The sequence below is a fragment of the Cryptomeria japonica genome, chromosome 8, assembly GCF_030272615.1.
Source record: "Cryptomeria japonica chromosome 8, Sugi_1.0, whole genome shotgun sequence".
In the NCBI taxonomy this organism is placed as follows: domain Eukaryota; kingdom Viridiplantae; phylum Streptophyta; class Pinopsida; order Cupressales; family Cupressaceae; genus Cryptomeria; species Cryptomeria japonica.
The window spans coordinates 52,183,393-52,195,879 of record NC_081412.1 but is presented as its reverse complement, the minus strand read 5'-3'; positions in this window follow the sequence as shown (position 1 = coordinate 52,195,879).

Genomic DNA, 12,487 nt, shown 5'->3' with positions numbered 1-12,487 from the left:
AAATTCCAAATAAATAGAATCGTTATGAATTCCTAGTGGAGCAATTGTTTTTCCTAGCTTATGACAATTCTGAATCCCAAGTCATATGTGCCCTGGCCGGTTCTGATTCACCTCTATATGGGAAGATCTATGATTATCTCAAGAACAATACTCTCTCTCCTGACCTATCTCGCAACAAAAAATGAAGCTTCATCTGACAAGTCACCCACTATACCTTAATCGCTGACACACTTTACCGCTGAGGTCTAGATAGTATTCTTCTTCGATGCCTTGATCATAACGAATCTGACTCCGCCTTACATGAGCTTCATGAAGGTATTGTGGTACGCATTCAAGTGGTCCTACTCTTTCCAAGAAACTTCTAAGAATGGGATATTACTGGCCGATAATGGAAAGAGAGTCCTATCAATTTTCTAAGAAATGTCCTAAATGTCAAATTCATGGTAACCTCATACATGCACCAACACAGAAGTTGCAATTGTTCACCACATCTTGGCCTTTCTGTTAATGGGGACTTGATCTGGTAGGCAAGATTCATCCTTCCTCTTCAAATGGGCATAAGTTCATTATCATCACCACAGAGTACTTCACCAAGTGGATCGAAGCAATCCTGACGACCACCATGACTGGAAAGTAGATCTCATCATTCATCCTCAACTATCTCATTTCCAGATATGGCATTCCTAGTTCCATCATCACAGTTAACGAACGTCCTTTCAAAAATCAAGATATGCAAGAGCTATGCGAATGGATCAAAATCCAACATTGCTTTTCCACACAATACTACCCACAGGGGAATGGCCAAGCAGAAGCATCAAACAAAACAATACTAAAAATCCTCAAAAAAACAGTAAATGATGTTGGCAAGGATTGGCATGTACAACTCAATCCGGCACTTTGGTCCTACACAATGATTATTTGCACACCTACAGTGGTTGCACCATATTCATTGGTGTATGGTTCAGAAGCAATTCTACCTCTTGAGGTAGAAATCCCATCTCTCTGAGTATCTTTGAAGGGCCTCATACCATATGAGGAATATCAAGTAAAGAGGTTGCAGGAACTAGAGCTTCTTGATGAAAAACAACAACATGCCTATAACCATCTCAAGGCATATCAACAACGAATGTGCAGAAGCTATAATCACAAATTCATCCCAAGGGATTTCAAAGTTGGTGATCTTGTCCTAAAAAAAAATCCTATAAATCAGCAAGATCGAGAAAAGAAGGGGAAGTTTTAACCTAATTGGTTGGGACCCTTTGTCATCATATCAGCCTATTGATCAGGAGCATATCAGTTGTCAAATTCAGAAGGGGACATACTCAACAAACCAACCAACAACATCTATCTAAATAAGTTCTACACTTGAGTCATCCAATGCACGAATCAATAAAAAAAGAAACAAAATTAAAAAATCAGGAAAAAAAATAAAAAAACAAAACAACAACAAATCAAAAAGTACAATAAAAACAAGTAATGAAAACCTAGCAACAGGCACTATTTGTGAGAGAACAACTCCTCTATCTATCGGTACTCACATCATATCTTTGATCCATCTGATCTAAGCCCATAGCCATCACTGAACACTTATACACACAGCATTATCCTGGACATACTTAGTGTAGTCAATGTCCTTGATTATCTAAACAGTTATTCGTATCATATTCCACTATCGCTTGGTAGTCAACATATATATCCACATCGACGAGTGTCCATAACTGGGGCAACATTCATCTCACTTTAGCATTTAGGCAACAAACAAGGATCGCAACATACTAGGGAAACCATTGTCAGAGCTACTCATCGGTCTAGAAAATAGGACCATTATCCAACTACAACTTCAACACACACATTATGGATGATATATTCTGAATTATGATTTATTTACATTTGGCATGAAGTTTTGACAATTTGTATCTTGATTTCTAAATCATTAGATCTCCTAAGCTACTCAAGGATGCATTGAGCTAGAGAAGCAACGAAGGAATCTGGTATTTTCTTTGGTTTTTTGTCTGTGAGGTGGTCAGTCATATGGTGCAAATTTGTCTCGAGACATGATTGGAAACATATCATTGAAGACATTTTCCATTTTGCATATAAAAATGGTTAACCCTTGTCTATTTTATGCAAGCAACACTCAGGTCATCTTGGTTCAATTATACCTTGACGCTTGTGTCATCTTGCAATATCAAAATCATGTAAGATATACTCAAGTCATTATGGTTTAATTATACCATGATACTTGTATTAAATTTCAACATATCAAAAGCTCAATGATGACAAAAAGAGCACAAACAATTGACTAGACAGGAATGACAATGACAAAATTAAAGTGATCATTTAGTTGCATACAATTACAGTAAGTTGCATATCATTTTAAACTTGCATTAAGTTGCATATCATTTCAATCTTGCATTAATATCATTATCATTAACATTTACATCTCATTTTCAAGATACATCTCATATCATTATCATTATCATTTACATCTCATTTCAATCTTGCATCTCATATCATTATCATTATCATTTACATCTCATTTTCAAGATACATCTCACAATCATAAACATTTAGGTAACATTCCATCTTGTACCAAAGTAAACACAACAATGCATATCACAAACACTTATTCATCATGAACCATGCATTAAAATCATCATATAAATCAATATTAAAAGATCAAGAGCATCATTAACCTCTAAAAATCTAATCATCCTCATAGTATCATCATATCAAATAAATGTGCATCATAAATCATATCATCATCAGTAACACATCACATGTGGATCAGAGAAAATCAATGTCATAAATCATAAATCTCAAAACTGTCAAAATATACAATGGATATCATGTCTATCAATATAATAAAGTGATCAATACAACATGACAGATCTCTCAGGTATGACTATATCTTGAGGTAGACGGTCTAGCAACAGATGTCCCAGCTCCCAAATCTCCACTAGATGGATCACGTCGGGTGGGCCCTGTAACACCTCTGCTCTCCATCCTTGTATGACTACGTCTGGATCAAGTGGACGCCACTGCAACATAGCTAGGAGCTCTATGATCTTGAGGGATTATATCCTTGTACAAATGCGTATAATATGCGACCTCCTTGGTCAAGTACTGCATCTCCCTCGGTGTGTCCCGGAGCAGGGCACCAGTCATGTCTCTCTAACTTGTTAGCAAGGGCCTTTGCTCGACCCTGATGCTTTATTGTTGTATCCCTCTCTACCTGCAGCTGTGTAATCTGTCATTATTGCACTAACACTTGTGCCTGCAACTCCTGCATCAAGACCTGTAGCGCTCTAATCTAAGCATCTTGCTGGTAGGTCGGTACCCTGATCTAAACAGGTACCTATGTCATAGTCCTAACTGCACTTATCCCTATCTGAGGCACTGATGGAGGTATAATGTTATATCTCCTCCTCTGGGCAGGTCACCTATCATCCTCTATCCCTCCCACAACATCTAACACCACACCTATCCTACCACCCCCACCCGCACCAAGAACAAGACCACCTCCACCTCTACCATCTCCACCACCCCCTCCACCTCCACTGCCTCCACCTCCACCTCCATCTCCTCTAGTACTGTCACCTCCACCTTCCTCTCCTCCCTCCTCTCCCTCATCCTCCTCTCTCCGTCTAGGACCCCCTCACCTTTCTGGTTGCTCCTCCTCATCATCATCAAAAGCTGGCAACAATTGTGCTACATCAGATATGTGCACCACTGCATGTGCCATGAAGTAGGCTAAGAACTCCTTTGTCATCCCAGTGTCCACTACCCTGACCTTGTAATCCCAGATCTGTCCCGCCAAGGTCATGTAATTGTCTATGACTACTCCACTATCTAGGGTAGGCCCCCACTCTGACACATCTTGTCATTGATGAGCATACAAACAGGCTCCCTATGGTATCCCCTATTGTCTACCATATTGTCGATGAACACGGTTGTGCAAAAAATGCTCAATAATAAAGAGTGTCTCCCCAATCAAGTACCTCGACATATATACATAGGGCATCTCTATCCCACCCTCCGCCCACACCTCACAATACATATATGGTCTCTAGATGACCATATTGATGTCATCCAACACCCTCCACCAATGCTCTATTTTTCCCATCTTATGCTAGACAACTACACCTGTATACCCATATGCATATACCTTACCAACTGGCCTATCCCTATCTACAAGCGGTCACAATACTAGTATATGCTCCCAGGCCCACACCTGTAATAATGTCACCCAACTAATAGACTAATGTGTCCCAAATATACTACATGTTGGAGCTCTCTATATAGGTGGGCCCACATGCAATACCCCCACACAAACCTGTGTTTCTGCTTCACCATATCCTCCAGAACCAATCCCCATCCAATGGCTAGTCCCTTCGACCTACGGTCAGGACATAGGAAACCACCAATGAAACTTGCTAATACTGATGGTAGTGGAGCGTAACCCAAATTCAAAAACTCCTGCCATAGGATCTCGTAGCCACTAATGTGATCATCCTGAAAAATATGGCGAAGAGCCTCTGTACCACCCTCCTCGGTCTGCTCATAGGGTAGAAAAGCCCCAACCACAGGAATCCACAAAATTTGATAACAGTCCTCTGGTGTAACTGTCATCTCACTAGTCGCCAAATGAAAGGTGTTCATATCACCGTGCCACCTCTCTGCCAACATTGTCAGCAACCCTCAGTTAATGATATACCAGGACATGCCTAGTAAGGATGATAACCCACATCTCTCAATCACATCTTTGTTAGCTTGTGACAAGCATGGGATAAGTGTCCATGGCTTTGGGAATCACTCGCAAGATTGTAGTACACCAACCTCTACTTGCAAATCAACACATATCAATCATCAATTCTTGATTCAATTAAATCTATCAAAAATCAACAACAAATCAACTTGAAAACGTGAATCATATCAAAAACACATCATAAACATATTCACATCATATCAGTGCATCATATCAAGACCCATATCAAAATCAAGACCCATAATGAAATCAAGACCGATAATGAAATCAAGATCCATATCGAAATCAAGACCCATAATGAAATCAAAACCCATAACAAAAACAAGACCCATATCGAAATCAAGACCCATAAAGAAGTCAGACCCATATCAAAATCAAGACCCATATCGAAATCAAGACTCATATCGACTCAAAGACCCATATCTTAATCAAGATCCATAACGAAAACAAGACCCATATCAAAATCAAGACCCATATTGAAATCAAGACTCATATCGACTCAAAGACCCATATCCACTCAAATCGACTGAAAGATCCATAACAAAATCAGATTCATATCAACAACTTGACTCATATTGACAAGCGACTCATATCGAAACAAGATCCATATCAACCACAAACTCATATCACAATCCAGTAGCATATCATAATCAGACATCATCATAAAACATGACCCACATCAGATCATGAACCATATAAGACAATTGAACCCATATCGACATCTACGCAACCTATCCAATCCATTTGACTCACGACGCATTTTTCAAAACACCTTTTTTCTAACTTTTTACCCTACGCACCAAATCAGGGCTCCAAAGCACTAATTTGCCACGTATGTGCTAAAATTTTCTACGTATGTGCTATAAAACATACCTTATGCGCCATATTATTATCACTCGCTAACTGTCATACCTTTTGCACTACCCTATTTGCCCAACGTGCTAAATCTACTCTACGCGCTAATTGTTATACCATTTGCACTATCTTGTTTGCCCAATGTGCTAAATCTATTCTACACGCTAACTGGCATACCCTTTGTGCTACTATATGAGCCCTATGCACTAAAATTACCCTACATGCTAACCTACCCCTCGATTGTGCTACTATTTGACACTCAAGCGCTAGAACTACCTAGGGTTTTCTATGCGCTAAAACTCCTATCGTGTGTGCTAAAGGACCTACCCTACACGCTAAACTGGCAAATTTCGACCCAAAAATTGAAAAATGTGACAAAAATTTACAAAAATTAATCAAAAACAAAGGGATTTTGGCCACTTACTGGTGGGCCATATGCGGCGGGTCTCTGATATTGCCTGACATGCTCAAATCGGTGCGAAGAGTAGGGAATCGTCATCATGGTCAAAGCTCCAAATGACACAATCATAAGAAGACAAGTGTGCAAATGATTTTTCAAAATCACTTTTTACCTTTTAATAAGGTAAATCGAAAGGTTAATAAGTGGGGCATGTATTTTACTCCCACTTTTTCATTATTAACCTTATCAACATCAATTTTTTCGGGAGATGAATTAATGATGTGCATCCAACGCCGTCAATATTCTCATATCACAATTAATTAAAAAATGATTGTAAACTTGACAACTTTTCACCAAATCCTTGATTCATCTCCCGAGGGGGCATCATCAATATTGTTCATCAAATCTACATTTGGGACATCGTATCAACAACTTTGGCAACAACATCATATTGAAAAAATTTGGCGGCATATCCAACATTTTTTCTTTGAATCAACATGTGCATACACGTCACTTCAAAGGGGCAAAATTTAGACGTATGAATCTGACCACCTTCTTAAAATAAATATTTAATATTTATTTTAACCCCATCCTTCCTATTAATTAAATTCTATTTAATTAATATCTTCATTTTCATCTATTTGATTAAATAAATTACTCAATTTATTCAATTAAATTCACATAAACCTTTTCTAGCCTTTAATTAAATAAATCACTTTATTTAATCCCTTTTATCCCTTTTTGATCAAAGTTACATCTAATTAAATTGATCCTTGCAAATAAATAAATCTAATTTATTTATTAAATCCCCCCACTTGTATTTGTGCAAGTTGCATCTATTTTTGGTTGAAATAAAGTAATTTTATTTCAATTAAAATCCTTTTCTCTCATCCACTTTCATTTTCCTACATCTCCCACTTGCCTCCTAAACCCCTTCTCGATTCTTCTAATCACTTCCAATTTAGCCTAATTCATCTCCTAATTATTGTCACATTCCTAAGTAAAAGGGAAGTCACTTCTCAAAGCCTCCAAAGTCTTCAATAACCATTTATGGCTTTGTGTCTTCAAATGGTTAACCTCTAAAGTCTTCCAAACCATTAAAGGCTCTTACATAACCATTTATGGTTAACTCACCTTTGACCTTTGGTTAGAGACTTTCCTCTAACTTAACCATCCTTTTGACTCAAGGGTCTCATCAAACACTTATGGCTTTGACCATAGTTATCCATTTAACCCTTGCACAAGAGTTTACCCCTTGGGTAAAAGCTTTATCCATTGGATAACCCTAACCTAACCTTAACCCTTACCTCCTAGGTTAACCTTCATGTCTTTTTAGGCATTTAATGCCTCTTAGATCTCCTCTCAAGCAACCTCTTGTTGATAATTGTCACCATTTCATTGGAGAAAATTGTAAACATGGATTGATTAACTTTCAATCCTAGCCCTTGTTAAGATGATTCAATCTTAACCATCCATTGCCCTATTTTCCCTATAAATAGAGATCTCATTATTCATTATCCATATCTCCAAGTTTTCACGCATCTACATTATAGCCTAATTTACTAATCATTTTAGCCTCTCTTTGTTAAAACATCATCATAGCATTTAGAAGCATTTTCCATATCATAGAATATTCATGCTAGGCTAGTATATCATGTTAAGATCTTTTTTTAATCCTTTATCATATCATTATCTTCATCTTAACTTAATCATCATAGTTTTAGCACATCATATAGATCTTAGAATGCATTCATGCATGTAGATCAAATATCACTCATTCCTAGAATTGTCATTCCTAAGTCACTTGTTCAATGATCTGAGAGCAAAACATTGGCTTTAGAAATCCTGTGAGATAGAGATCAATGGGACACCCCTTGGGAAGTTAAACTAGTTCAATTAGTTTATATACTTTCACCAAGAGTCGCATTGGTATGTGGGTCTTTTGATCTCGATTTATTCATTTTGGTCACCGCATTTTCCCATGTACAGTTCCTACATTTGTTTCATTTCTTAAATATTTCATACATGTTTCATGGTAATGTTTTTAAATAATTTAATCAAATGTTTGGATTTCATGAAATTTTTAGTGGATGTTTCAAGAAATACCTTTGATAATCCTCCTAGATATTATATTGAAATGAATCATACTTGTACTTCTTCTATAGTATCTTGTATTCATGAAAAAATAATTAATACTTTATCAACTATCTCTCTAATGGAGATGTATGAGTAATAATGAATACTCTTCTCATAAGGATACTTCAGTGCAAGAGAGATAAGCTAAGCATATTTATCATAACACTTCTATCATTTTAGATCCTCCTTAATCTCAAAGAACTTATCTTAGTCAACAACATATTTTGATACAATATGATGTTATGAATTTCCTTCATGATATGTCGCCTAACATTAGATTAAGTAAATATGAAGCTTTAGATAATGAGAACGCCTCTTCCCAACCTAACAAAGCAGACATGGATAATGATAGAGATGAGAATCTCCCTAAAACAATAAATCCTCATATATTCATCCCTTTAACCCTTCAAAGTAAACTTACTCAACAAACCTCAAAAAGGTCTATAATTAAAGTCTTTCTCCTTCACAATTGAAAAGACATTATGAGATAGGCTATGATATGGTTTCAAAACAAGGAAATAATGGAGACAAGCTCTTGGAAAGACAGAACAAGGAATCAAAGTCCTTATAGAACCTCCTTCACAATGCACTAGAGAAGGCATAGGATTTCATTCCCCTTCCTTACCTATTTTTGTTACCAAAACCTAGTCCTCCTATTCAACAAGAGACAAATCCTATCTATGTTGAAACTCATTTGAATATAGAAAAGAGAATCTTTTGGAGACTTAAACGTGATAAAAATATTACTTCTCATTACATAATATAGATGAATAACTATAAGAATGGCAATAAGGACATATTTTGTAACTTCCATCAAAGTCAGTCTCACTCTCTTGTTGATTGCATTCTATTTAGACAATTTGTTTACAATTTATGTGATAGAGCTTGTATGCATATTACTACTGATCTCTTTTCTTTTCTAATTAAATGTGGATGTGGAAGTGGTGCCTTAGCACTCCCTTGGCCCTATTATGTTTCTCCTCACTATCTGGCAATATTATCTTATCTTCTTAAGGATATCTTTGTCATTCATGGTGGTACAATTTCATGTGCAATCATACTTAGCTAGCAACATAATAGCTTAGTTATTCTTGTCCCCATTCTTGAGGGGCATGAATAGTTTTGAATATTTTCTTTCTCTTTTATAAGGATTCACTTTTCCTTTGTTTTAAAGTTGTATGTTCTTTAAGGATATACTTTCTTTCATAGAATTGTTTGTCCTTCATAGGGATTTTAACCTTGTTTGGAGATTTGTTTCCCCAATTGGGACCTCTTCCTTTCTCAAAAGAATTTATCTTTATAAAATATCTCTTTTTGGTGTCAAAATTGTATGATCTTTAAACAATAATCCATTTTACTAGAAATACGAAAGAGTTGCATCCTTCATCTCCTTCCACTCCTTGGTTGAAGATGTTATATTTGTTAGAGATATGTTACTGGAGGTAGATGTCTTTGGTGCAAATATCTATTCCTCCTTCCTTGGTGTGTTCTTTTTATACCTTGAGATATCAACATAGGACTATGTTGACATCTTAAGAGGGGGGTATAATGTGTGACCTCCTTGTTGTTTGTGCTTGGTGTCACCACAACACCCATTGTGCAGCTATGTTTTTGGATTTTCTTGCAAACAACAAGTTTTGTGTGGTAATCATTTTCTTTGCATAACTACAACACCCATTGTGCAAATGTGTTTTTGAATTTCCTAGTAAATATTGAGTTTTGTTTGGTAGTCCTTGTCTCGATGTCACTATAACACCCATTTTGCAGTTGATTTCCTTTTAAACAATAGGTTTTATCTAGTAATATTTTTCACAGTGAGTCAAATAGAATAACACACCTTGCTAAATTGATTTGTCTATCCTTTTATTTTTCATGTGGATCACACAAGACATTACACTTTGTTGTCTAGTATAATTTATGCTCTTACATGGATGACCTAGCATAACACAACCTGCTAGTTAGTGGAATCCAGGTTCCCTTCTCTATCTCTCATGAACCCATAGAATAACATACCTTAGTAGTTGATGGATCATGATTTGTTGTCTCATCAAATCTATGTATGTTTGTGCTCTTGCAATAGCATTGTGAGAATGATATTAGTTGTTGAGAAATTTTTATTATCAAGGTCTCTTCATATAGTTGTCTGGGAGCCTTTATTTTTAGCACAAACCCATTTTTGTGTGTCTTTTTGTGTTTGCCTTTGTTTTTCCTTTCTACCCCTTTCTTTGGATTTTATTTCTTTTTCCTTGTGTTTTATATCCTTGTATGTGATTGTGTGAGTTAATATCCTAAGCTCTCTCTCTCTCTCTCTCTCTCTCTCTCTCTCTCTCTCTCTCTCTCTCTCTCCTCATTTACTGTGACTATGAGTGTAATTTCATACTTCTACTAAAGTGGGGGCTAAATGTAATATTGTAAATTGTAACCCTTATAATTCCAAACTCCTTTTTGTGCCCATTCCTTAGTGTGTCTCCTTCTAGCTATTTTCCAAGCCTAGTTTTATCTTTGCACTATAAAAATGATGTCATATGATGATATGATGATCTAAATGTTGGAAATATGTTGGATTTGGTTAATTTTTGTCATTTATGTCAATACTCTATCCCGACTGGAGACTATCTTGGTTGGATCTTTGGAGATCTTCTTGGTTTCAGCTATGATTTTGATCTGGTATGATCAAATCTCTGGAATTGGTTTTGGATGCTTATTTTGGATGGTTACATGCTTGATATATTTTTTGGTTCATGATTTGGTGTTTTGGCTCTTATCGCTTTTGGTATTTACTGGTACTGATTAGCTTCTAGCTTTACTGGCTTGCCTCTAGCTATCCCAGTTAGCTTTACTGGTATGCATTATTTGGTGACTTGGTCAGTAGATTTTGGGTTTGGCTTATGGAATCGGTTTCTATCATGTTGAAGGTGTTTCTTGATCGTGTCCCAATCATTTGGTGACTTTTCATTGGATGGCGTGTTGTTATGATGGTCCTATTTGGATCCGGTTAAACTTTATGTTATTTCACTGAGGGTTTCTATCGGTTGGTGAAGCATGTTGGATTTTGATCTTAGTGGAATCTCTGGTGGATATTGTAGACACCTAAAATTGTCCAGTCTAATTAAATAAATATTTTATTTATTTAATTATCTTGGCTTAATTCTTCTATTAATTAAATAAATCTTTATTTATTTAATTAATTCATTTATCCTTTTCTAGCCTTATTTCTCATTTAAATAAATACATTTATTTATTTAAATTATCCTTTTCCTAAATCAAATAAATATTTTATTTATTTAATTGATCCCACTTCTTCTATTAATTAAATAAATCTTTATTTATTTAATTAATTCATTAACCTTTTCTACCCATGACACATGTCATTCATCTCTTAATTCATACACTACCTACCCCTTTCATTATTTTATTATTTCTTTTACCTACCCTCTAATCTTAGCCGACCTCCTTTTACACCTCTCAATCTTATCCCTCCATTTCATATAGTGTCTTCTATATAAGGAGATGCTTCCTTCATTATCAAACCCTAATGATGCATCCTAATGACTTGATCAATTGACTACACTACGATCCTACTTGCAACTACATTTCGTTCTTTGTTGAGCTCTTGTGCATATAAAATCTGAGAGCAAATATATCAAGCAAGATCAATGGAGATAGGAAGAATGGAGATCAAAACCCTATTGGACATGTGATGGTATAATCTTTGCGATTTCGTTTGATTTGCATGGTCTTAGGTAATCTTCATATGTTATGGTGGATCTTTGTTGGTTGTTAGGCTAGGGTTTTGTGGTTGAATTCATTTAGCCTTTCAATATTGTTATTATTGTTATCCATTTTCACCATATACATTTTGGCACGCCCGGTGGGACTCTTGTCCCTTTTTGCATTTAACCTTTTGTTGCAGATTTTGTGTTTGAAGTTACAGATCTGGCATTTCTGACAACATTTTTGACATTTTCGCATCTGCATACTTTCGGATCGCGTTTTTAATTTTTTGGCGCGTCTGCGACATCTAGAATCGCATCTGTGTTTTCGACAAAATTTTATTTTGCAGGTTTCCGAAAGGTGCGTCTGTATTACGGAAACGCGTTTGTGTCATTTTATCTGCGTCTGTGTCTGGGAAGCGCGTCTGTGGTTTTTATCCGCGTCTGTGTCTCACAGAACTGCGTTTGTGTCGTAGAGTCGCATCTGTGTCAAGGGTACTCGCGTCTGTGTATCACCTATTTCAAAATTTTGAAGTTTTATTGATTCAGTTTTCGGATTTTGCATTTAAGGTTTCAGATCTGGTTTATTTTTGGACTAACATTTTCAGATCTAGC